Below are 26,219 nucleotides of genomic sequence, written 5' to 3'. Positions count from 1 at the left end.
ACATTCAGCTATCCACATACTCATCATGTTCAATCATAGCTCCATGTCAGGCTGTGTACACACCGAATGGTGCACAGCAACAGTTATCACACCCCACAAAGGGGGAGACACCATTGATAATGGGACATAGTGCACAACTACCCTGCTGAGTCTGGTCTGTACGGCCATGAACCATGGTCAATGTAATTGATGTACTCGGTACAGATGTAGATGACAGTAGGGTTGATTCACACTGCATATCATGACCTTGCCAGGTTGTATGACACCATCACCCATACTGTGTTCCAGCTACACTCAGTAAACTAGGTTCATAGGTTCATAGGTAGGTACTAGGCTATCGGCCCAAGGGCCTATGTAAGCCTAGCCAACAAGGTTCCCTGCCTTACGCCACCCAAGAAAGTTATTTTCCTGTGCCACTGTTGAGCAGAGACACAGAAGTGATCCCTGGGTGTATTTCCTATTTCCCATCCACTCATCAAGATTTTTCTTGAAGAGTGCTAATGAAGAACTTTGCTTGACATAGATGGGTAACCTGTTCCAGAGTATGGGAAGTCTCTGGGACAGGAATCTATCCCTCCAGCATGTCCTGTTTATTGTGGTGACAAGGTTTAGGTCCCTAGAGTGTGTAGCTCAGAGGGATTGGGATTTCTTTAGGTGTAACATGTCCAACAGCTCAGGGTTTGACATAGCTTTATATGTTAGGCAGAGATCACCTCGGAGTAGGCGATATGCTACGGAGTAAAGCTGGAGTTTTTTGAGGTGGTCAGTGTAGGGCATTTGTTTGAGGCCAGTAATCCTCTTTGTGAGGTACTTCTGTGGCCTTTCCAGCTGCTGCAGATGTCTTGTGAGGTACATTCCAAAAGGGGCGTTGTACTCTATAATGGGTCTAATGAGTGTCGAGTAGAGGGGAACAATGACCTTTTTTTTCCTGGATGGGAACCCTTTTATGATGAGGTGTGCCACGTAGAAGGACTTCCTGACTACTGTGGCGATGTGACTATCAAAGGAGAGACTGCTGTCCACCTGGGTCCCAAGGTCTCTTATCACACATTCGGTGTTAAGTAGATTGCTGCCTACGTGGTAGTTCATGGGTACATAGTTTTTACCAAAGGGGATGACACTGCACTTTTTGGCATTGAGCTTGAGGCCATGACTCTGACACCAGGCATCTGTCTCAGTGAGGCCCTTCTGTAGGATGTCCACATCATTTGGGGACTTGACTATAGCCCCTAGTTTGCAGTCATCTGCGAACTTCGTTAGCCAGAGGCCTCCTGTGTTAGCCTGTACATCAGAGAAGTAGGTACCAAACAGGAGAGGTCCCAGGACGGAACCCTTTGGTACTCCACTTGTCACTGCTTTGAGGTCAGATTTGGAGTCTGCAACTTTTACAGTGTGGGTTCTGTCAGTGAGCCAGTTGGCAACCCATCTTGTGATGTAGGGATTTATACCTAGTTTAGTGAGTTTAGCTATAATTCCAGAATGGGGGATGGTGTCGAAAGCCTTGGCGAGGTCAAGATAGGCTGTGTGAACCACCTTACCCTCATCTACAGCTTTGGTGACTGCCTCAAAGAAGTCGATCAGGTTCAGGAGGCATGATCTGCCTTTCACAAACCCAAACTGGGTGGGATCCAGAGTCTGGAGGTTACCAATGTCTTTGTTTATGAGTTCCATGATGATACATTCCATGGCCTTGCAGACCAGGTTCATCAGGCTAATAGGCCGACAGTTCCCGGGATCAGTGCTGGCTCCCCCTTTGTGGAGTGGGATAACTGTTGTTGTGCGCCATTCAGTGAGCATAAAGCCTGATGCGAGGCTATTATTGAACATAGTGCTTAAGTGGGGAGCCAGTTCATTCTGAAGTTCATGTACAATGCAGCCTGGGATGATGTCCGGTCCCATGGATGCTTTGTTTTTGGCTTTAGAGACTGCAGTTTTTACCTGTATAGTTGTGATTACAGGGACTCTGCATTCTCCCTGTATAGATATGGGCCCTTTAGGGTGTGAAGGGGATAAAGTTAGCACTGAATCTATCTGCCAGGATGTTGGCAATATCAGTTGGTTCTGTAATTTTCGTGCCTTTGTGCTGTAAATCAGAGCAGATCTGGGTGTTGCCATTGAGATTCTTGACATAGCTATAGAATGCTTTGTGGTTGTCCTTAGAATTAGTGGTGATTTTGTTTTCATAGCTAGCTTTGGAGGATCTTATAAGGGATCTCAGCTTCTTACTGAGGCTGACCAGGAAGCTCCTCCACTCATGGGATTCTACTCTTTTGCAACAGTTTCTTCCTTCTGTTGTACAGTTTGTTTATGGCAGGGGACCACCAGATTGGCTTCCTTTTTTGGAGGATAGCATCTTGGTTCTGTTTGGGATAGCACGATCCATGCACTCATGTAAGTGCTTATAGAGTGCATTTGTGTAGGATTCAGCAGTTGTAACTGTATTGTCCATCTGCATGGGTGTCATGAAGTTCACCACTTCTGTCTTAAGAAGCATGAAGTTGGCTTTGGAGAAATTCTTTACTGTGGTTTCCTTAATGGGGGTGGGGGCAGGATGTGGATATCAAGGGTGATTAGCTTATGGTCGGATCGGACCAACAAGGAGTTGACTTCAGGTGTGGAACACCGGTCACTCATGTTGGTAATGAATAGGTCTAGGATATTATTGCCCCTGGTGGGGGGTGTGAATAAGTTGATCCAGGGCATTGGAGTTTATGAATTCCAGAAAGCATTGAGCTAAGGAGTTGGTACATGAGTAGTTTCCCCAGTTAATGGTGGAGTAGTTGAAGTCGCCCATTATTAGAGTGTTTGAACCCTAATATTTTCCAGTACATCAAGAAAAGAGGAATGGGAATCCTGGGGCATGGTGGGGCATCTGTAGCAAGCTACAATTTGGATTGCAGTTTTGCCCAGAGTTAGTTGCACTTGTATAACCTCGGATGCATTATGCTGAGCAACTAGCCTGGAGGTGTGGATATTCTTAATGAATATGGACACACCTCCGCCTTTGGTGTTTCAGTCCAGGTTACATGGCCGAAAAGTGTGGTATGAGTTATAACCTGGTAGTGCAGTGTTGCTCTCTGGAGCCTGAACCAGGTCTCAGTCACTGTACAGATATCGATGTTTTCCATTTTAAGGAGTGTCTTGAGTGAGTGCATTTTGAGATTTAGACTCCTAGCATTGAGTAGCATTACCCTCAGTTTTTGCTTTCCTGTTCCTGTTACGGTGGTGAATTTGTTATTTGAACCTTGCCTAAAAAAGGCACTATAGGGGCAGCAAGAGCCTTAGCCAGTATCTGGAATCCCAGGGACGATAGGTGCAGGCCATCTGTGGCAATGTATCATGATCTGTCGACCATATCATTCCAAGTAGATAGATACTGGATCACCTTAGAATGACACCAGAAGCTTAGGCAATTGTTGAAGTCAATCATTTTGTCCTTGTACTGTGGTATAATTCGGGGTGATGGCAAAATGCTACTCAGGGCTAGGGCCATACCTGCCTGGGCTACAAGATCAGAGAGCTCTTCCATGTCTCTTTTCATGTAGTCCAGGGAGGTACATCTCAGGTCATTCACACCAACATGGACAATGACAGAATCATATTTGTACTTGTTGTGGAGTGACCTGAGTGCGTGGATTATGTGGCGGATCCGGGCACCCGACAGGCAGTTGACAGTAACCTTCTCCTTGTTTAGTCTGGTGAGTGGGACATCAGTGTGCCTGACTACAGAGTCACCTATGACTAGTGTGTTGTGTACATTGTTTTGCCTTATTGGCTGTGGTTGAGTAGCACAATGAGTCTGTGGGCTATGTGTCATTTGTGTTGTGTTGGGGATGGAGGTTGCATGCGTTTCTGCTTTGGAGGTCTTTGTTGCTTAGACAGATTATTATTGAGAGCCTCTGCGAATGTTTTTGTGTTACTATGTGTGGATTTTGGTGGTGTAGATTTAGTGAGACTATGTGATGAGTGTGGTGTGGTGCAAATGTTTATCTTCTAAGCATTACTGTCAAGTTCAGACTTGGTTGAAGAGAGCTTTACCTCCAGTGTGGCTAGATTAGTGGATCTCTCACAGGTTGTAGTGCTGGGTGTTAGGAGGAGAGGGTTGTCTGTGTACATGAGGCAATTTCTACATTGCCTCAAGATGGCCAGATTCATCAGATAGCACTGGGAGCTGATCCTTGGACATGCCTGAATACAAAACTATTTTCCTCAAGATAAGTGAGGAAAGTGAGTACAAAAGCTGTTTTTCTCTAAGCAAGTGATAAAAGTAAGTACAAAAACTGTTTTCCTCTAGGTAATGAGGAAGATTGAGTGCTATAGTAATTAGTAGCTTATTTAGTGCTTACAAGTTCGGAACAAGTGCTGAGCATGAATAAGCAAATTTAAGTGCTAAAACTAAGAATCTGTATGTGCACTAGACGAGTTACAGGAGAAAAACAAGTCCAAATGCAGGCTTTCAAATCAGAAAGTTGAGAAAGATGGAAGAGATTGCCCAAACGGCCAATAGCTACAATTTCTGGGCTAGAACCACTCCTTATGGGTAGACAGGCTACCTAGTGCTTACCACTCCCACTGATAAGCTAGAAGGCTTTCTTCCAACACAGACATGCTTGGTGGGCTCAGAAGCTTACATACAGTCCTGGATACAACAAATCTGTATTTGGAACACTAGTTACAGGAAAGTTAGGGAACAGGCTTACATTTATATTGTTTGATTTGCAGAAAAATAGCAAAAACAGTAGTAAAAACAATTCACATGCAGTGCAAGCTAGCACACTTGAGTATGTAGCAATATAAGACCAAACACAGTTTAAAAAATGCAATTAAATTAAAAAGGACTAAAAGCAAGTGCAGATAGAATTGATTAGGTAGAATGTGGTAAAAAGATGGGACTGGGGGAGTGTCACAGATCAAATCTACAGTGGCCCGGGCAACTGCAAAAGCCACCAAATTTAAACTACAAACCAAAAATAGAGAGGGTAAGTGGGACAAAACAGTTTCAACAGAGATCTAAGCAACAACTAACAGTACAAACTCTAAAACCAAAACAATATACTCATCTCTGTATATTTGCAGATCAGTCTGTCAGAACAGGGAGACAACAGTTTCAACAGAGCTCTAAGCAACAATTAACAAAATCTATATCCTAAAGAAATATACTCAGCTCTGTATATTTGCAGATAGTCTGGAAGGCAATCTCTCAGAACACAGGTTCCAGCAATTAATATACCTATGTCACAGGAGTGTTTTGCAACTGGACTGTTGGCAGAACCCACACTACAGAGGGTGTCCGATGAATACACGCACATCAAATCAGTGCCAGCTAAGGTAATACAGGGGTAATTCATGGTACACCCCCTCTTTGGTATCTATACCACATAGACTAACACAGAAGGCATCAGCCTATTGATGTTTGCAAATGACTATGAACTAGGAGCAATAGTCGACTCATTGTGTGCTGCATTCAACATACAGAAGAACCTTAGTGTGACAGATGTTTGGTGTGTGATGTATGGCCACAGTCTGACAGCTAATTATTGCATTGTCATCTCCTATGTTACAAACCCTGTACCCATTAACTACCACATAGGCAGCAGTCAACATAATGGCAACTGTGTGTATGAGATGCAGATGGACAGTACTTTCCTTTGATAGTTACATCACCACAAAAGAAAGGTAGCCATATGTGACACCCCTAATCAAGACAGGGTGCCATCCAGGAATAAAGAGAACTGCTCAGCCATACTCAACTCCCATGTGGCCCATAATAGATCACATATATCCTTTAAGGGTGAATGCCCATGTTTACATGACCTACACTGGCCTTCACAATCCCTAGCTGCAATATGTAGCATGCAGCCTCCCCTGAATCAAGCCATGTCCAACCCACAGGTGTTGGACATGCTACACTTAACACATCCTGATCCCAAATAAACACATACGTCATGGGCATCCACCTGTCTAGTACAAGGATTACAATATGCCTGACTGATCCCTGTCCCATACACTTAACATAGTCTTGCCATACTATGCATCCCTGTCCAGTGGAGCTGCAAATCACCCCTCTCTGTGACATGGTGTGATGACTGCATACCATACATACCAGTAACCGTGTGTATCTGTTCTGCGGCACTGCTGAACTGGCCACTGAATATTACCTGTATGTTGCCTACAGCTAGGTAACCTGTCTGCCTAGGCTCATAAATGGCCCAAGGCATAGAGCCTACCACATCACTATGACCATACATGCCATAGCTGATTCCCAACCCTGTGAATACCATCAGGCTAGCTATTATCCCATGTGTTACACATGTGCAACACAGGCAATACATAGCAGGATGCTACACAGCTGTACAGTGCCATGTAGAGGTATATGGCAAAACACATACATGCTTGCAAGTCTGCAGGGTCACAGGTCATGTCCCTAATGGCTATGCATGACTATATATATGACATATACACAGCATTATGGTCAATTGCATTAATGTGAACACATCCAGGCATGTGCTGATAAGTGAAGACACCAATACATGCAAACAGACATGCCCACGTCAAGACAACATCCACATGGTGTATGAGCAATGTCATCACATGACACACACATATATGGCAATAACATCACATCACCAGTAGGTGTCAAATGTTTGTGACTTATGCATGTCAGTGGTGTTAGTGTCATGTAGATCTACAAAGACATATTTGTAAACTTAATAAATGTGATACACATGTATGCTCAGCTGTACTACTGTACTTCTCTGTGAGTTACTGTGACCTGTCTCCATTGTTATGTCTTCCAGGTATGCCCCGTACCCGCCTTCCACCATACAGCCACTTGGAGGATGAGGTACTCGTCCCATACCTCCTTGACAACTACATGGTGCTCTTCAGCCATGTACCACAGGAAGCACAGCAGCAGGATGCCCTGTGGGAGGAACTCTGCAGGAGGATAAATGATGTTGGCGGTCACAATCGCACCTATCAGCAGGTGCACCAACACTGCACTGACCAGATAAGATGGGCGAAACAGCATGCCAATGCAATTGCCAAAGAACAAGGTACAACAGGTGGGGGGGGCACTCACCCAGCCCCCACTCACATGTACCAAGGAGCAACTGGCCAATCTGGGGACACCTGTAGGCCTCCATCCACAAGCATTAGCTGTTATTGTGGAGGTGGGTGTCTCTCAACCACCGAGCCTGGAGTTGCCTGGTAAGTCACTACTGCACATAAAGCACAACCATATATCACATAGTTATATGTGTTACTGTACAATATGTAATGTAACATCATATGCAAGGCATGTATGCACACATGCCACATGCTATAGTCTGCTACTCTATGTATGCACAGATGTGCATACTCCATAGGATAGTGTATTGTACTGGCTTATGTCCTAACTTAGACATTGCACTCTGTAGCTACCACACAGGTGTGGATAATCTTACTGCTGTGACACCCCTATTTAGGTACCTCTGGCATTTTGCAGCAGCAGCAGCCTGTGTCAGGTGAGATTGTGATTATTTACAAGGCTTGATACTGCATGGATCATATTAATTGCATGCTGTCTGCCATAACACATGTACACATAATGTATGGTGGTCCTGGTAATGGACACTGGTCAGACCTGCGATGCATCACACTGTTTACCTATGTGAAACAATTGTAGACTATTTGAAACGCCTGCACCAAACCTTCCAAACTGTCATTGCCAGATGTGTGGACAACAGTGAATACAATGGTGGAGGTGTGTTCCACTGTAAGGACAGGTACTACATATCAGCATTACACATGTTGGGAATACGAACAGTACTGTACAGAGAGCATATGTGTGCACACACACTTAATATGTTGGAGCTGGAGTATGGCTGGCCCACAGGATACACCCTTGTGGAGTATACCCTTGCTATGAATGTCACACACTGTCATGTGCTATCAGACATGTCCATGACATGTAGTGGGCTGACTACAACACAGGTCAACTATCCCGTGAAACAAGTCTCACATCCCATACATACCACCCTTTGTCTGCATAACCCTGTCCTCAGTGAAGCATATGACATCTATGGGTGTATGTCATATGGGATAAGACTGACATGTGAAAGACGGTGGCCATCACAACTGTTGGACTGCACATGTGTACACATGGCCATGGAGGATGGCCACAGATATGAAGCAAAGCACACAGTAGAAGTGATGTGCATGTGTCTACACCCTGTTGTACATTGGCTTGACACAATGCAACTATGGCCTTTGTGTAATGGTGCTATTGCAGATGTGAAACACTAAACAGCAGACAGGCTTGTGCACAACTTGTGTAGGCATAACATGAAACCACCACATAACATGTCCTGAACATCTGGAGTGTGTCACAACATGAAAGCATACACCTATACAGTATCCAAATACATACATTTGTTGCACAACATATACATATATCCACATCCTGCCACAGATACAGTAGATTCACCTTGCTGGTGTCAGACATCAATGTCATGCCTGCTCCTCATGTGTGTGAGGTACACAGATGGCATGTGGGACATAGAGAACTTGTGCATTAGCCATGTGTGGGCATAGTTGGCAGGTATCAGTAATATTGTTGCAGATGTGCAGGGGTGTTATCCTTATACCCTACTGTGACCTGTGTCACACATTCGACATTAGGGTTTATTGTGTATACACCTCGGTGATGCGGGTCACATTCCACATTAGATATGTAATGTAGGTGAACATAGTCATGACTATGAGCCATGCCAGTAACTCACACTGTATAGCAATTGTATAGCCACATGATGCCCTGCAATGGCTATGCACATCAGCTCAATGTGCAGTATGTCCCTGCATATATGTAGGGTGGACAGACAACATTGCATCAGCTGAAGGCCCATTTTAGTATAACACGTACCTGCATTGGGACATCATTACCGTACTATAGATTGGAAAGGACACCATTGTGTTACACATGTATGCATGTCATTCAACATGTCAGCAGAAGACATGTCATACTACATGTGATTGGCAAGGTCATACACCACACAGCAGGCTGGTGTACTGTACACCTGTGCTGGTCTGTGGCACCATTACAAAGTAGGGACAGCCATGTCAAACGTGTGTACAGCCACATGCACTATGTCTACACTCAGCTCAGGGGTAGGCAGAATAATGTTGAACAGACTTGCACTGCTTTGGGGGAGATATGCAAGCTAGGGCTCAGGCAAACATAGTATGCAGTCAACATACCCTACTGCTCATGTCCTCACACATAGGGGCGGTGGCCAACACAAAGCATCAGTGGCAGATATATAAAGATTGGCAATGGTCCGTTAACATGTGGTGTATGTTGCACACACCATGGCAGTGCAGTGCAATGGTGCAAAGTGCATGCATTGTGTTGCAGGTATGGGGCATAGGCTACTAACACAACGGGTGCAATACAGGTATGTATGATAACCACCAGTATAATTATGTAAGGTGCATGCCGTCTGCTATACCACATGCATGCTGTTGTGTGCAACTCAGAGATGTATGATTACCACTATAACTGCCTAAGCTGAAACTGTAATTGTCTATGCTGAATGCCATCTGCCATATCACATGCATGCAGCGTGTGTGTCTGTGTGTGTCTGTGTCTGTGTCTGTGTCTGTGTGTCTCTATCTCTGTGTACGTCTATGTGTCTCTTCAGAGGGCTGCTGTTGGTGCATTAACCAACAACATCCAGGCACTTGCAAATGCTCACCATCATCATGCAGATGTTATGGATAGATGATTGGATGACATGGTGGGAGTCCTTGACCATGGCATGTCAATCCTTAAGTGTGGAATGCTCGTGCTGGAAAATCTGGTGGGAGAGAGGCATTAGGCACGTGGATGTAGGCCAGCTACATCACCTGTTGAAGGTCTACGTGAACATGCTACTGCACATGCCCCCTCCCATAGTGGTGGTAGCAGCAGCAGTGCTGCTGGTGCTGTGTACTCCACACCAGGATGAAGCAGGCCACATGCTCATGTTCCTGGATGGTCCCAAGAGGGACATGATTCCAGTGGGCATGTGTCATCAGACATACCCAATCTGGACCTCTGCCTGCTAGTGCTCGTGCAACCCCCGTCAGGCGCAGGTCACGTGGCCGTGGCCATGGTCAGACATCGTGAGCTGTGACACCTGACTTGTACAGTCTGCAGCTGTCAATATTACCCTGTTTAGGCCAGCCTCATGCCAGACCTGTGTGCATGCATACACACACACTGGAAACAAATGTAGGGCACCTCAACACACACACACATAACATCCACAAACACCCAATTATATCACAGGCCCTAACACACACGCATGATGTCATACAATGGCACAGCCTAGGCCTCTGGCAAACATTATCACCCTGTGCATATGATGATGCCTGTACTGCATCCCTGTCATCCACACCATCGGTGCAGAGACATGTACATATGGTCTGATGCACAGGATGAACATACTAGGTAGACAATTGTAGGATAATATTGTTGAGTAGTGTTGACAGGCAGCAGACATAACATGTATTACAGTTTTGGAATGCATTTGTACATTTGACAGCATGTATCATGTATAACAAAATTAACAGCATGTTGATCCTGACATTCTGCCTTCCTCTTTCAGGTGTACTTGCATGTGCCAGGGGATGTTGGTGTATGTGGGAGACCCATATGTACAAGTTGACTACCAACAGGTTAATATGACAATACCTGCATGCACATTGTAGCTTCCACAACACAGTTATATTCTCCCATGTTTTAATTATGTTTACTGTTCTAATGATCCAAGTGCATGATAGCTGTGTAGTAAGCTACTGTGTTCAGAGCTGTTGCATCCATAGTGGATGACATCACACGTATAGTTACCTGGATCACGGAGTGGGTAAAAGTGTGGTATGCTGGATGACAACGGTAAAGGCCAGTGGAAATAGTGGCATCACATTGGGAAGCAGTAATACCCACTGCCATGACAGCATGCAAACACAGACACACCCACACACTCAGGGAGTCCAGACACAGTAGCACACACTCTGATACACACACGCACACAGTGGCCAGTGTTCGGATGTCAACCCCTGCCTATGTGCATATCATTATTATAGTACTACACAATTACAAGACGCGCCACAGAGATTACACATGTACAGATAGTTGGAATGTCCTAAGATCAAGGACATCGACAGGGATACTAAAGTGCAGTGAATGTATGTGGGGAGGGGGGTCCATCAGTAGGCTATGTAACAACAGGTCACACCCCAGGGCGTACATGTTAACAGGCAGTTTGTATGCCCGTCTATGATTGATGTTATCAACAGGCATGCTACACTGCTTTGAGTGGATGGAGGGAAGGGGCATTAACATTCCACTATGGTAACATACAGCCTCACTTCATGTACTGGACAGCCACACACACACACACACACACACACACACACACACACACACACACACACACACACACACACACACACACACACACACACACACACATGCACCATTCACAAAGATATACACCTATGTCACACACATACAGACACTTTACATGTGTGTGGTTCAACCACATGCCTATAGCTTTCTTTCTACACTTCATTCTGTACCGGTATCTCCAACAGTGTTCAGGAGAGTGATAACATGTGGGATGTATTCCCAACCATACGTGACATATATGGACACACACCCACACATGCCAGTACTGTGAATCAAACACATGGCTATCTCATGATAGGTACTACAGCAGTACAGCACTATCACATCTGGTGCAGTGCTTACTGACTCTTTCCTATGACAACTGTGCTGATATATGCACAATATATGCACAGTGGAGGTATTACTGTTACAGGTGTCATGGGGTTTGCCTTCAGTGTCACCCTTTCAGCATTCTACATTGTCTGTCTTCCACTTCAATTACCAAACCTGACCTTAGCAGGTACACAGGTTATTGTAGGCCTGGTTGTAACACACCAGTGAGCTGTCCCCAGTAATCCATCATCTGCAAAGAAGCACCACCACTTAGTAGTCATATCCAAACATCCGTCCGTACCTCATGTATGGCTTACTGTACTTAGATCATATCACCATATACAGTTGGCAATGTTGAGGCTGTATTGCAACAGCATGATGTACTAAGACAACAGTCACCTTCAGACATCAGACACTGCACACACATGGAATCTACACAAACAGCAATACATGTACACATATGCGGTCCACATCAGTACGTGCACTAGCAGGTCAAGAGGAAACATTACACACCTTCCCCATGCCATGTGTGAAACTTAGCCGAGCATCTGTGGCTTCTAAATATCTCACCCCAGCATGTACTGTCTATTGTGGTACTAAGGCTAATGTCCAGACAGCACACAGCATGCATGGCTTGCAATTGTTGACATGGGGTATATGTAGGAGCTGTGGCCACACATGGCTGTACATGTCATGAACATATCACCTGTGACTATTTAGGAACATACAGTGCAGAGCTGGATTTCCCCAAGTCTGTCAATACAGGCCTTGTGTACGTCCTATGGTCCTGTTATTTGGGTATGTTTGTAGGCATTGCATTAGGTGGACATGTCTAAAGACATACATGCCACATGGGGTGTTGTATGATATGACAGGTATCATGGATGACCAGTAGAGAGGGGCTATTACCTCTGTCAACATAGATATCGAATCATATGTACTGTTAGCATGCTATTTGCCATGTGCATGTGTGTAATGGCTGTAGCCACCTGCATGTAGAAAGTTAAATTGAAAGCTATGGCAATGTGATATATGTTGTATGAGTGTGGGATGTACATATCCAGGGCAGATACAGTTAGGTCATATCCAACCATGAGGGTGTTGGTTACTGGTGTACAGCAACAGTTGACCGTGTTAATGCTGACAACATCCGAGGGGCCCTGGTATGTGTATAACCAAGCAGGTTACAAACAGTGGTATTATTGCATTGCATAACACATTATGCAGCTATGTCTGTACATGGGTACATTGCACATTTGATGTAGGCCTAGGTACAGTTCACCAATTGAGGGTTATCTGGTGGTCTACCATACTATGTCATACCACATATGGATGTGTGTCGGTAGTCTGGGAACAAGTTGGTGGATGTATATGTGGATACAACCTAGGATGCTGCATTTGTCACTGTCACCTGCACCTGACTCATCTGTGATACTTTATGTTGGAGTAGTGGTCCGTACATGTGAGTAGCCTTTATGAATATGTGTACATCACTACTTGGTATGGTCCATACCATTGTTATGGCCCACAAGTCTGGATCTGAGTTATATGGTGGTAATGCAATTGTGCACTACAGAGCCTACAGTCAGGTGTTCCTCACTGCACAGATGTCGGCATTCCCCATTGTAGGTTCTACATTGAGCTAATGGATTACTAAAGCCGCACATCTAGCATGGGTTAGCATAGGCATCCAATGCAATTGTTATGTAGGTGTCAGATGTTACCTCTGTGTGTAGGACATTTGCCTTGGAATGTGGCTATATGGGTAAACGTGACCTAGATATTATCCACACACAGGTGTAACATGGATGCATTTGCTCTGTGTTGAAGGCTCATCGTACGGTCATGACAGGCCAGAATGACAGACACTGGACGACCTCATAATAACAGCAGTACATTGGCTCATTGTTTTGGTCTAGCAGTTGCCACCCGTACTATGACATCACTGCACTTGGCATTCATGTGCTTTGTAGCAAATGCCCCATGTAAGGTGACGGACAGTAGCAGAACTTGTGTATATGACCAATGGGAGATATACTTTGGGTAGCGGTCCTGGTAATAATGACAACTACTACCACAGCTGGGAGAGGTCATCTTGTCACCTGCACCTCAGTACCATTGCACAAGGTGGCTCACACATTATGTTTGTACATGTTACTGTTCCACATATAATGCCACTGTCCACAACCTGATATCAATGTATGCCTTTCAGGGCAGCAAGGTGTGTGACACATGCTGTAGGTAGCATCCGCCTGTGTGACCCAGGTAACCTATTGACTGTCATGTCCACACATGCATGAATGTACATACGTACAATATATATGTCAGCACATCATGTACATGTATGCATGTGTATCACACAGCACAGACACAGATATATCATTTACAGGCTGCATACAGGTATCAGGTAGTAAACCAGTATGATGTGCATATATACTGACAGGTAAGATGTACCTAGCTGTTAACCTGTGTGTTTACAATAGGAGTCCATTACAATGTGTGCAGTACATGTAAGTGTTTGAGCATGCACACTGTGGCCTTCAGTGTTTAGAATCGAAGTGCATCCCAAACAGCCTTGTGCTACTAAGTGTATGAGTGTACCCACTGCCACCTTGTGTAATTTGAGTCAGTGCATCCAAATAGCCCTTTGTTACTAAGTGTATGAGCATGCCCAGTATAACCTTGTGTAGTTGTAGTCATAGTGCATCCCAGACGGCCCTGTGCTACTAAGTGTATGAGCATGCCCACTGTAACCCTGTATAGTGATACTAGTTGTCCATTCCGCAGATGGCCATACTTAGATTCAGGTTCCTGTTGTGTTACAACTATACCTCTCAGGCCTACCTGCGGATGATGTGTCTTGTTTGTGCATACAGGTTGTAATGGATAACTACTTTAAACACACAGGTCTTCAGCTATGTACGTCATGGCTGTCAGTCTCCCTGGTGTTGTCCTCAATTGTAGAAGGGCAGTCTGACTGCCTTTGAATGTGTAATATCTCTGGTGCATCTCTTAACTGCATAGTACTGTAATCGTGAACATTAGATAGGCAGGAGTTCTGATCCCACCACTGACAACTGTGTGCGTGTGTTTGTGTGTGTGACAGCAAATGCCTGTGTGTGTGAGTCTCAGCAAAAGCATGAGTGTGTGTGTCAGCAAATGGATGAGTGTGGTTGTGTGTGTATATGTGTCGGCATCCTGTCATGGCAGCGGGTTTTGCTGCATTCCAAAGTGATACCTCCTTTTGCACTGGCCTTTATCCTTGTCTGCTGCTAAACCTCTCTCCCCCCTCCCCACTGTGAGTAATCGGTCCTGTGATGTCACCCGGCTCAGACATGGAATCAGTACGTGTGTTCTGTGGCACATACCCCAACTGCATACCACTGTACTAGTTACCTTTACATAGGCATGATGTGCATGTGCAATACTGGCATGTGTGTGCATGTTTGTGTGTGTGACTACCCTGTAGCCAGGCATACACATGTGTAATGTCTTTTAGCACACCATGGTAGCCAACCATGGTGACTGGTGTCTACAAAGTATTACATAGTTAGGAATGGTAAAGAATACACGGTCATGCACGACTACAGTTGGGTATGTTATTTTCCTGTGGCACTGTCGAGCAGTGACAGCGATGTAGTCACCATGGTGTATGTCCATACCCATCATTCCCCCACCCTAACTCCACAATCCCCGGGTAGATTACAATAGCCATCATTCCCCACCCCAAACTCCACATACACAACAACCATCCCTTCTCTGGCGAACTGCTTATGATTTAAATGTTATGACACAGGCAATGCCTCTGTTTTGTGTACACATCAGTTCCTTTGGAACCCTTCTGTGTCACAAAGGGTGTTCAGACATGTGTGTGTGTGTGTGTGTGTGTGTGTGTGTGTATATATATATATATATATATATATATATATATATATATATATATATATATATATATATATATATATATATATATATATATATATATATATATATATATATATCTATATATATATATATATATATATATATATATATATATATATATATACATGTGTGGGTGTGTGTGTGTGTGTGTGTACACACCCCGTAGGTACATATATATATATATATATATATATATATATATATATATATATATATATATATATATGTACTTATGACAGTTGTACCATTGTAGACTTGTCTGTGGTAGGATGTGCATTATAGACTTCATGCAACTTGTGTACAACCCAGATGGCTTAGTGGTACGTCCAGTGACCTCAAGATACATGGTCCAGGGTTCAGGACCTGCAAGCCTTGTTGATACTGTCAATTAGGACTGAATAAGGCAGTTGTAAGCAGGTGTAAATATGTTGTTGTAGCAGCAAGCAGCAGGTACACACAGATAACAGACATGCACGACCCACAGTACACTTGGAATGCCCTTCTTTGGCAATCCTGCTGATGTCACCCACCTACGAATACACCTCTGGGACTGCTGTAACCCAGAAATCTCCATGACGTGTGCTGTAACTGCATAATGCTGTAGTGTGTTAATCTAGTTTGGTAGGTGTTTTAATCCTAGACAGGTCAACTGTGTGTGTGTCTGTCTGCCTGCCTGAGAAAGTAACAATGCTTTTAGAGTATGCACATTCTTTACAACCCACGTGACCACCTTTGGCAATCCTGCTGATGTCACCCACCTAGGAATACACCTCTAGGACTGCTGTTACCCAGTATTCTCCATAGCGCGTGCTGTAGCTGTGTATTGATGTAGTGTGAAAAGCTAGTTAGGTAGGAGTTCTATTCTGAAAGAGTCCAACTGTGTGTGTGTGTTTCTCTGTCTGACTGAGACAAGAACAATGCTTTTTGGAGTATGCACACTCTGTACAATTCACATGACCACCTTTGGCAATCCTGCTGATGACACCCACCTATTAATACTCCTCTAGGACTGCTGTAATTCAGTATTCTCTGTAGTGCATGCTGTAACTGCATATTGCTGTAGTGTGAAACACTAGTTAGGTAGGGGTTCTATTCCAAGAGTGTCCAAGTGTGTGTGTGTCTCTGTCTGCCTGAGACAAGAGCAATGCTTTTTAGAGTATGCACACTCTGTACAATTCACATGACCACCTTTGGCAATCCTGCTGATGTCAGCCACCTACGAATACACCTCTAGGACTGCTGTAACCCAGTGTTCTCCGTAGTGCATGCTGTAACTGTGTATTGCTGTAGTGTGAAAAACTAGTTAGGTAGGGATTCTATTCCGAGAGAGTCCAACTGTGTGTGTATGTTTGCCTCTGTCTGCCTGAGACAAGAACAATGCTTTATAGAGTATGCACACTCTGTACAATTCACATGACCACCTTTGGCAATCCTGCTGATGTCACCCACCTAGGAATACACCTCTAGGACTACTATAACCCAGTATTCTCTGTAGCACGTACTGTAAGTGCGTATTGCTGTAGTATGAAAAAGTAGTTAGGTAGGGGTTCTATTTAGAGAGAGTCCAAATGTGTGTGTGTGTGTGTGTGTGTGTGTGTGTGTGTGTGTGTGTGTGTGTCTGTCTGCCTGAAACAAGAACAATGCTTTTTAGAGTATGCACACTGTGTACAATTCATATGACCACCTTTGGCAATCCTGCTGATGTCACCCACCAAGGACTACACCTTTAGGACTACTGCAACCAGTATTCTCCATAGCATGTGCTGTAACTGCATATTGCTGTAAAGTAATAAACTAGTTAGGTAGGGGGTTTATTCCAGGACATGGCAGGTGTGTGTGTGTGTGTTTGTTTGATTGTCAGAGCCTGTGTGGAGGTGGCTGTGTGTGTCTAACCACTGGACATGTTGAGAAGTGAATTTTGTAGTTTTCCTATATGGCATCCGTCTTTTGTCATGATGCCCACCTCACGAGGAGTACAGCTGTTAGTCAGCCATGGGACTGTGTTGGCAAGCTATACCCCGACATCTGGCAAAAGGCCTGGTGAACCAAGTATGCAACACTACTAGAACCCGGAATGTGTTCTGAACCCATGTGTCATACACAAACACACTTGCCTAGAATATCCCGCTATGTTACTAGTACCCTGCACATTGGTGACAGATAGTAGGCATGGTGTGATTGCAGTAGGCTGCAGAGGACATGGCACCCTGTACAGCAGTATAATAGGCACATAATTGCGGACAATGTGCCTTCACTATGTTCCCCACTGGATGCCTGCAACATATGTGGTGCCATCAAATGTGATCCACAGAGGTCATACAATGCCGTACACATGTGCCCTGTATGGACCGATGCCACTGACACCAGGGAATACCTGTATCATGCTATCAATGCAGGTGCATGGTCAACCTGCTGATTATAAGCAGGTTCTGCCACACTAGGCCAGTACTGGCACATCAGAGGATAACAGTCTGTATACACAACATGTGTCGGCCAAACCAGGTACATCTGTACTTGTCACTGTACATTATTGTGGGACATGCATATCCCAGGCAATGTCCATGTCAAGGACTATCAAACACAGACATGGCATACATTGCAAAGCTATGGTCATACACAATAGTATCCAGGATGTCATGGCAGTTCATACAATACCCATCTGTGTGGGACATTGCAGACACTACACCCCTGTACCACACTGCACACCATTGTCGGGTGGAGTGATGGCAAGGATTACCACTCACACAGCCTTGTACAGCCATCTTGCACAGCCGACCTTTACACACCCATGAAGCAATGCACACATGCATGTCAGTACTGGCACCTTGTGACTGCGTGTGGGGTATGATACTCCCAACCATAGTCACTCCCAGTATAACTCTCATTGGCATACCAACAGATGTCAAACATGTTTACATGTCCTAGCCCATAGAACCACCGGATATCCCTTGTGGTGCATGTAATACCTGTGCATTACTGCAGTGTGGCAAACTATGTAGTTAGGGTGTGTATTGTGGGCCTGTCAAAGAGTGTCAGTGTGAGTCCATTAGAGAATGCGGTTGTGTTAACAATGACATCCGTTCATGTGGACAGCCATGTGTGCTACACCTAATGTATGTCTACTATATCTCTGTTGCAGATGTCACTCAGCAACACACATATGTGCTCCTACAGCACACCAACATGTCAGCTTTGTGGCACATGGAGTAACTGCATGCACTTGTAATAGTAATGACTAGTCGGTCAGGGGTCTGACCCCTGTACTGGTAGGTGTGTGACAGACGTTGCTTAGGTTTTAGTCTCCAAGCCCTTCTCTGATGTACTTTGCCTATGTCTGTCCCTCCCACACACTCTCTGGTGGATGTGGAGTTGTACACCTGCTCAGCAGCAGCTTGTGCAACATAAGTGGTGGTCATGATCAGGTTATTGCCTCTGCACCTATTGCAGTCCTCCTCTAGCTGATTGCATGTGGAACAGCTGTGATGATGTTCCCATAGCCTTTCACATGAAAAACACAGTACAATATCCAGGGACATCATGTTGGTGTTTGCCCATGAGAGTCATTGTGAGTGACACCTGGTTCTGGTGTTTGCAAATGGCATCACAAATGATATCTGGATGTTCCTCAAACAGCATACACAGTGGGGAAATAGCCTACAGACAGGATGGTGATGTGCCAGACATGACTACAGCATGTAAGTGTAGCTATGCTTCATTGGGACTATTGCCTGTTTAACAAGTTGTGTGTGGTAATGGCTATTCTGCATGCTTTACAACTGACAAGACAGTGATCTGTTCATGAGGGACCCCCATCTGTAGGGCCATGTGTGGTCTGGTCAGTGTGTGGAACAATTTGTTTCCTGTGTTACTCACTGAACACACATCTAACAACAGCAGGGGCATAGTGTGAGGATCGCAGCCAGTACATGGTGATAGTGATGTGTTACTGCCATCGCATCCCTGACTGGACATATGTCACATGGAACAGTGGTATGACAGACACTGTCTGGGGTTCCAGTGACATGCCAATAATGGGCCACTGTTCATAGCTGCAGTCACACGTCTTCTACACTTTGTACAGATGTCATGCAGTATATATGCATGTGTTGTGCTCCCTCTGCAAATGTATACCATCTGTTGTGTTGGTTTGTTGGTCATATCTATGCATGCTGTTGTAAGTAATCCTGAATTCTGTTGACTATTACTAAGTCATATCTGTGTTTAAACTGCAACACCATAGGCTGTATGGGTTTGGAGGTCCTGGCAGAACCTCCTGTCCCACTTCAGCTGGCCATGGCACCAGGCACCAGCACATCTGGGACCCAGCCTTGGACCTCCACCTCTGTTGGCTCTGTACCACCTTCTGGTGGTACCACCACTGAGGATGGGGCTTGTCCCCCCTGGGAGCAGATCTAGACAGGAACATGTCTGCTGTTGTACAGTCCCAGATGTGGTGTGTAGGGGGCTCAATATGGGGTTTTGAGGCCAGATACGCCAGCTCAAGGGCAAAATGTTGCATTTACAGGGTGAGGCTGCCCCTCCTAGACAGCCCCCAGCACAGCCACCTTTGCAGCTGTTTTGGTGCAGTGGTGGCTGCCCATGGCTGGGGACCTCTGTCCTACTGTTTACATCTGGGGGCTCATGGGCTTGTGAATGCCAAACACCCTTCCCCGTCCGAGGTGTATCCTCCTACATGTGTCATACACCGACCCTGTATGCTGTGTTGTCTGTCATCCTACCCTACCTATCCTCCATGGGAATACCTACTCTCCTTCCCGCACATCCCACTCTCACCCAACAGAAACATAAGGCTAATCGGTTCCTAGAACAACATTTGCCCCATACATAGCTGTCCATTTCACATGTGTCCACTGGACACATGTAACCCTTTTAATATGCATCACAGCATACTCCTGTTGTCCTCATCCCAGTCTCTCAGGCACACTATCCTAGTATGCACATGACTCCTAAATGTTCCAGGTACATGTGATGCGGACAACCCCATTGTACACACAACACTACCAGTCCCTCTATGGTTACCCCATTTACCTCTATCATGATGATGATGTCACACACAGCACCTTGCAAGAGTACTGTTCTCACATAATGATTGGACAGGAACTGTTGTGTTAATGTAAATAACATGCACAGTGTGATGTATACAGCCAATGTACAAATGTTTGTGTTTATGAATGACAGATGTCTGTCTGGGGGAGACTTGATATTACATAGGACAACATCACTAAATAATACAGGCATCGCTGTTGTTTCCCTTTTCATTAGTTTGTAATGCTTTGTTGTCACGTGGTATGTTCCTGATATATCTCTATATATGTATGCACCTATATGCTGGACATAAACACTCACACATACATCTACATGATGGGATACATTTCCTATACTGTTGAATGACTGCACTGGATGATATGTTTGTGATAAGGTCTGATGTCTGTATATCTGCCATGGCTTATTGGTAAATCACATTAGCTGTGTATGCAGGGTCCTGGTTTCGAGCCTTGCAGAGGCCATTTATTTTGTTGCAGGGCAGAACAAGGCCACTGGATATGGAGTGATTAAGGTATATTAAAGCAGTTGTGAGTGGGTGTGCATGGGTTTGCATGGTGCTAAGCAATTCTGACCTCTGGTTACAGTGTCTTACACTCAGTTAGCCTCTACATTGATTTACCAGTGTAATACTCGCATACTGGCAGCCAAACAGGCTTACATCCACTTGCTTCTGCACATGCAAATGCACTGCATTTGGTGTTTGCATCTGACACTTACACCCCTGTGTGGGAGTGAGGACTATGATAGTACCTTGTGATAACTATTACATCAGAATACATACCTACAGTATCGAGAAGGGCTGCCCATTAGGCGACGGCATGCCATTCGACTGTACGGAATCCATAGCCTGTCCAGGGTTTGATTCATATTATTGGTGTGTTCCTCTTACAATCTGCACCCATCTAGCTAATACATGGGAACTGAGACTCTTCAATACAAACAGGTAAATGGGTTTAGGAACCCACATCCTTCAGCTGAGTCATGCTACTGCATACCTAATATTCTATCATCTTTCTAATGTTGTCAGTGGAATATGTGCTTTCTGTCCCTATCAGACCTCTCATACGATTGGGGAAAATACAAACTGAATCAGGGACATGGCATAACAACATCAGGGACACATTTAAATTATTGGTGCTATTAACCTGACAGACTCAGAGCATATGTATTCATACACATTTTTTGCAGTAAATGATGTTTATGACTCTTAATTGTTGTCGTTATCCATTGCATGTGATTCACCACCTTTCCTCAGAATGTCACTAGTTTTAGGAGGGTTTAAGTGGGACAGAGTTAGAAACTGAGTCAAAATCAGGGACGTTCCTGGAAATCAGGGACAGTTCAAAGGGTATGGTCCCTATTTGTTCCCTCAATGGATTATGGCCTGTCCAGTGGATGTGCTCTTATGGTTTGGCAGGTATGGGCATCAGCTATGCCCATTTCAAAATATTGCTTACATCCCTGGGGCGATCCTAAGACAAATTTGCCAGGCAACCCCTGCACGCCTAGGCCCATAACTGCTTACCCATAGTTTCCCCACCTGCCACTCCTCTACAGCACTCATCCTTACTGTGGATGCTGGTGGGGTATAAACACACCATTTCATACTGCCCACTCTCCCCGTGTTGGGACAGATGTGTGTTGACCCATGGGTTATCAGGCCTGCACAACCTACTGGTCCATGTATATCTACAGCCTGGTTTGATATGTCATTATCGGGACTGTCTCCGATCATTCATTTTTGGTGTCCCGCAAGAGACATCGATGTCTATGTTTCAAGATTAGACCTTGCAGGTCTCTCCCACCGGTGGTCTGGGAAGCAGTGGTGTGTTTACCTTTATTGTGTGTCTGTATGTCTCACTGGCCTAGCAGGGGGGTGGGGGGGGTTGATGCTACGTGTTACACATTTGTTTATTGGACCCCTCACCCCCATATGCATGGCCTGTGAATATATGTTACTCATAACTGCTGTATCATATCCTAGCTATATACATGTGTATATTTACTGTCACATATTTATATCTATTTACATTACTATATGCAGATATATCTGTATATGTCTGCATACATGTATATTTATATTTTACTGTCTATATATATATATATAAATCTAATGACATATGGGTCTATGGGTGTCTGCATATGTATATATTTATATGTGGGTATGTATCTGTATCTGTCACTGTATATTTGTACTACAGATAGGGAGAGGCTTATCTCTGTGTCGCAATGGGTAGATATACACACACATGCCTCTACATATATACGTCTACATCTGGTTATTCCGTTCCTTGACATATAGATTACACTTTGCTGCAGTGGGACTCGTAGTGGGTGTGGCTGCTCATTGGGTGACACCTCTGCCCAATGAACACATTCACTTACATCCCTAGGGCTGTCCATATAGGCCCACATCAGCCAACACCTGCACACCTAGACCCATAAGTAGCTACCCATAGTTCACTCACCATCGCCTCCTTACTCTGGGTCCTGGTCTTTTCTGGACACACCACTACATGCTGCCCACTCTCCACTTCACGGGACCCATTTCATACAATTGTCTTGGCCCATGGGTCATCAGGGTTCCCTACCCTTGTATTCCGAATCTGTATACACCGTGGCCAAAATGGCCAGTCTATCACCTTCTTTTGGTTTGGGCAATTTTTGCGGTGTTCCGCAAGGGACGCTCCAGACGGTGTTCCAAGATTAGACTTCATGGGTGCACTGTGTACCACCCAGTTGTATCCTGTCTCTGGTCTGGGGAGCAGTGGACTCTTTACATTGTTTGCATGTATGTTTCCCATGTCCGGCTGGGGGGGGGGGGGCATGCTACGTGTTTCATGTTTCTTGCTTGGTCTCCTCACTTACATTGGCATTGCCTGTGAACATCTGTCATTTTTTTGTGCTGTTTCCTATCATAGCTGTATATCTGTGTATATATGCACACTCACACTCACACACACACACACACTTATATGTATATATATATATATATATATATATATATATATATATATATATATATATATATATATATATATATATATATATATATATATATATATATGTGTGTGTGTATATATATATATATATATATATATATATATATATATATATATATATATATATATATATATATGTGTGTGTGTGTGTGTGTGTGTGTGTGTGTGTGTGCGTGTCTGTAAAGCAATACATACTCCACGCAAATGCACTTACACATGTGTTGTACTGGTGTTTATATATGCTTGACCTGCTTACTAGTGCTTTATTTATTATGATAGTGACACTTCACTCCAGTTATCTTTTAATTGACATTTTATGGATTATACAGTGGACAGATGTTGCAATATGTTCATGTACATATTACCGATACTAATTGGTATGTGATACAGTGGGATTCGGTATGGAAATGTATGTGCATTAGGGGGTTGCTCTAACCAATGCACTATTGCTGTGCTGCTTCATTTGCACATATGCCCATATACCCTTGGCCCTTGCTTCCACAAACACACACCCCAACACTTCACTAACATTGTAGTCATCCATTCTCCAGTTGGATTTGCGGTGTATCCACACCAGTATACACTGGTGTCTCTCTACCCCTGTAGACCCATCCCATCGGTTGACTCACTACACATTTCCTCAGGAATTCCTAGCATTTACTCCACAAACATTGGTGACATGAGTGACCAATAGGACTTCCTTACATACTTACTCCCATTAACATGACACTACAATGAATTAATTAGTCTGCCTATATGGTAACATACACGTTATACATGAGAACTAATTATGTACATGTTTGGCATGATTCTTCTACAAATAGACCGGTTTAGTTTTTGGCATTGCCATTGCAGGCAGATCACAAGGATAATTCCCTGTGTGCGACAGTCCTCACATTTGATTTTTTCAGCACAGCACTGACTTCGGACATTGTACACATTTCTGCGTTTTCGCTGTTTCATCCCTTCCCTTTTATGCACTACCTATTATTCTGTCTACTGTCAAGGTTTGTAAGGGCACATTCATGTGTTTATGTCTGCAAATTGAATGGATATGTTACAGGGGATGTACTTCTAGATATAGACATATGCATGTGTGTATGCATACATACTTATAACTAACTCGCTGGCCTCCATGAGGCGGTCCAATTAGAACCAGGCCATCCAACCATGACACGCCTGGATCCATAATCACATACCCATGGTTCCTCGACCCCACCCGGGTTCGATATACATGCAATCCATCCATTATCCAGTTGCTTTCACAGCCATGACACACCTTCACACACTGCCCTACCCCCAGCATTATGGGCACTGCACGTATGCTGTCCCAACACATGTATTATCATGCTCTCCCACCATTTAGTCCTTGAACATACCGACCCTTGTTTGATTAATGCAAGGAGATCCAAATAGGCTGTCAATTTGTGGTACTCCCACTGGGGACTACCCTCTGATTGTTTATAAAGTAGACTTAGCAGATCAACAATGTTATTCCTATTGGTAAAACCCTGCCTGTGATGGGAGTAGCAGTGCTTTGCTCACTCCTGGCCAGCTTGATATGACATATGCTGACAGCACTATGTAATACTATAGTTGCTGTTGATTCCCTCATTCCTTTTCTATGCTATATTGTTACGACGTTCATTCTTCATATATATATATATATATATATACATATATATCTGTGTGTGTGTGTGTGTGTATATATATATATGTATATATATATATATATATATATATATATATATATATATATATATATATATATATATATATATATATATATTACATCTGTACATACATATGAACATTTCCTGTGCTGGGCACTGCTTACACCCGCGCAACCGCACTCAGATTTGCATACTGTTTGTTATATATGTTTACTGCAGCTTATTTTTGCTTACTTGTGCCTTATTCATTATGACAGTACCACTTTGATTGAATGGATTTGGTTAAAAGTCCTATGCGATACTCAAGTTCACTTTTACATGTTATTATGTTGGTTTTACAGCAGAATGACATTCTTTCCACATGGAAAATAATATGTGCTATAGTTGAACTTGAACCGTGAATGCCTGTTTGTTATGCGGATGCTCTAACCACTACACTATTAGTGTGCTGCTTCATTTGCATGTATACCCATGGTTCATAGATTCCCGAACACATGCCTCAACACTTCACTAACATAGCAGTCATCCATTCTCCAGATGGAAAAACACCACACCACTACACATGTACCACACTCTACTGTTCTAGACACGTCCCATATGTTGGCTCACTCCAAGTATATTCACACATCCCAAGCTTATTGTCCTGGAACATACATTCATATAATGGTCAAGGTGTTCAAATAGTCTTCCGTTTTTTTGGCTCGTCTAACTGGAGACTGGAACTGCCCTGTACCTGTTTAAAAGTCAGACTTAGCACGTGGACAAAGATAAATATATATAAATATATATATATGTATATGTAGATATATA

The sequence above is a fragment of the Protopterus annectens genome, chromosome 8.part0, assembly GCF_019279795.1.
Source record: "Protopterus annectens isolate FY-2018-M chromosome 8.part0, PAN1.0, whole genome shotgun sequence".
Taxonomy (NCBI): domain Eukaryota; kingdom Metazoa; phylum Chordata; order Ceratodontiformes; family Protopteridae; genus Protopterus; species Protopterus annectens.
The sequence above is the reverse complement of the archived record's forward strand: the minus strand, read 5'-3'. Positions refer to the sequence as shown.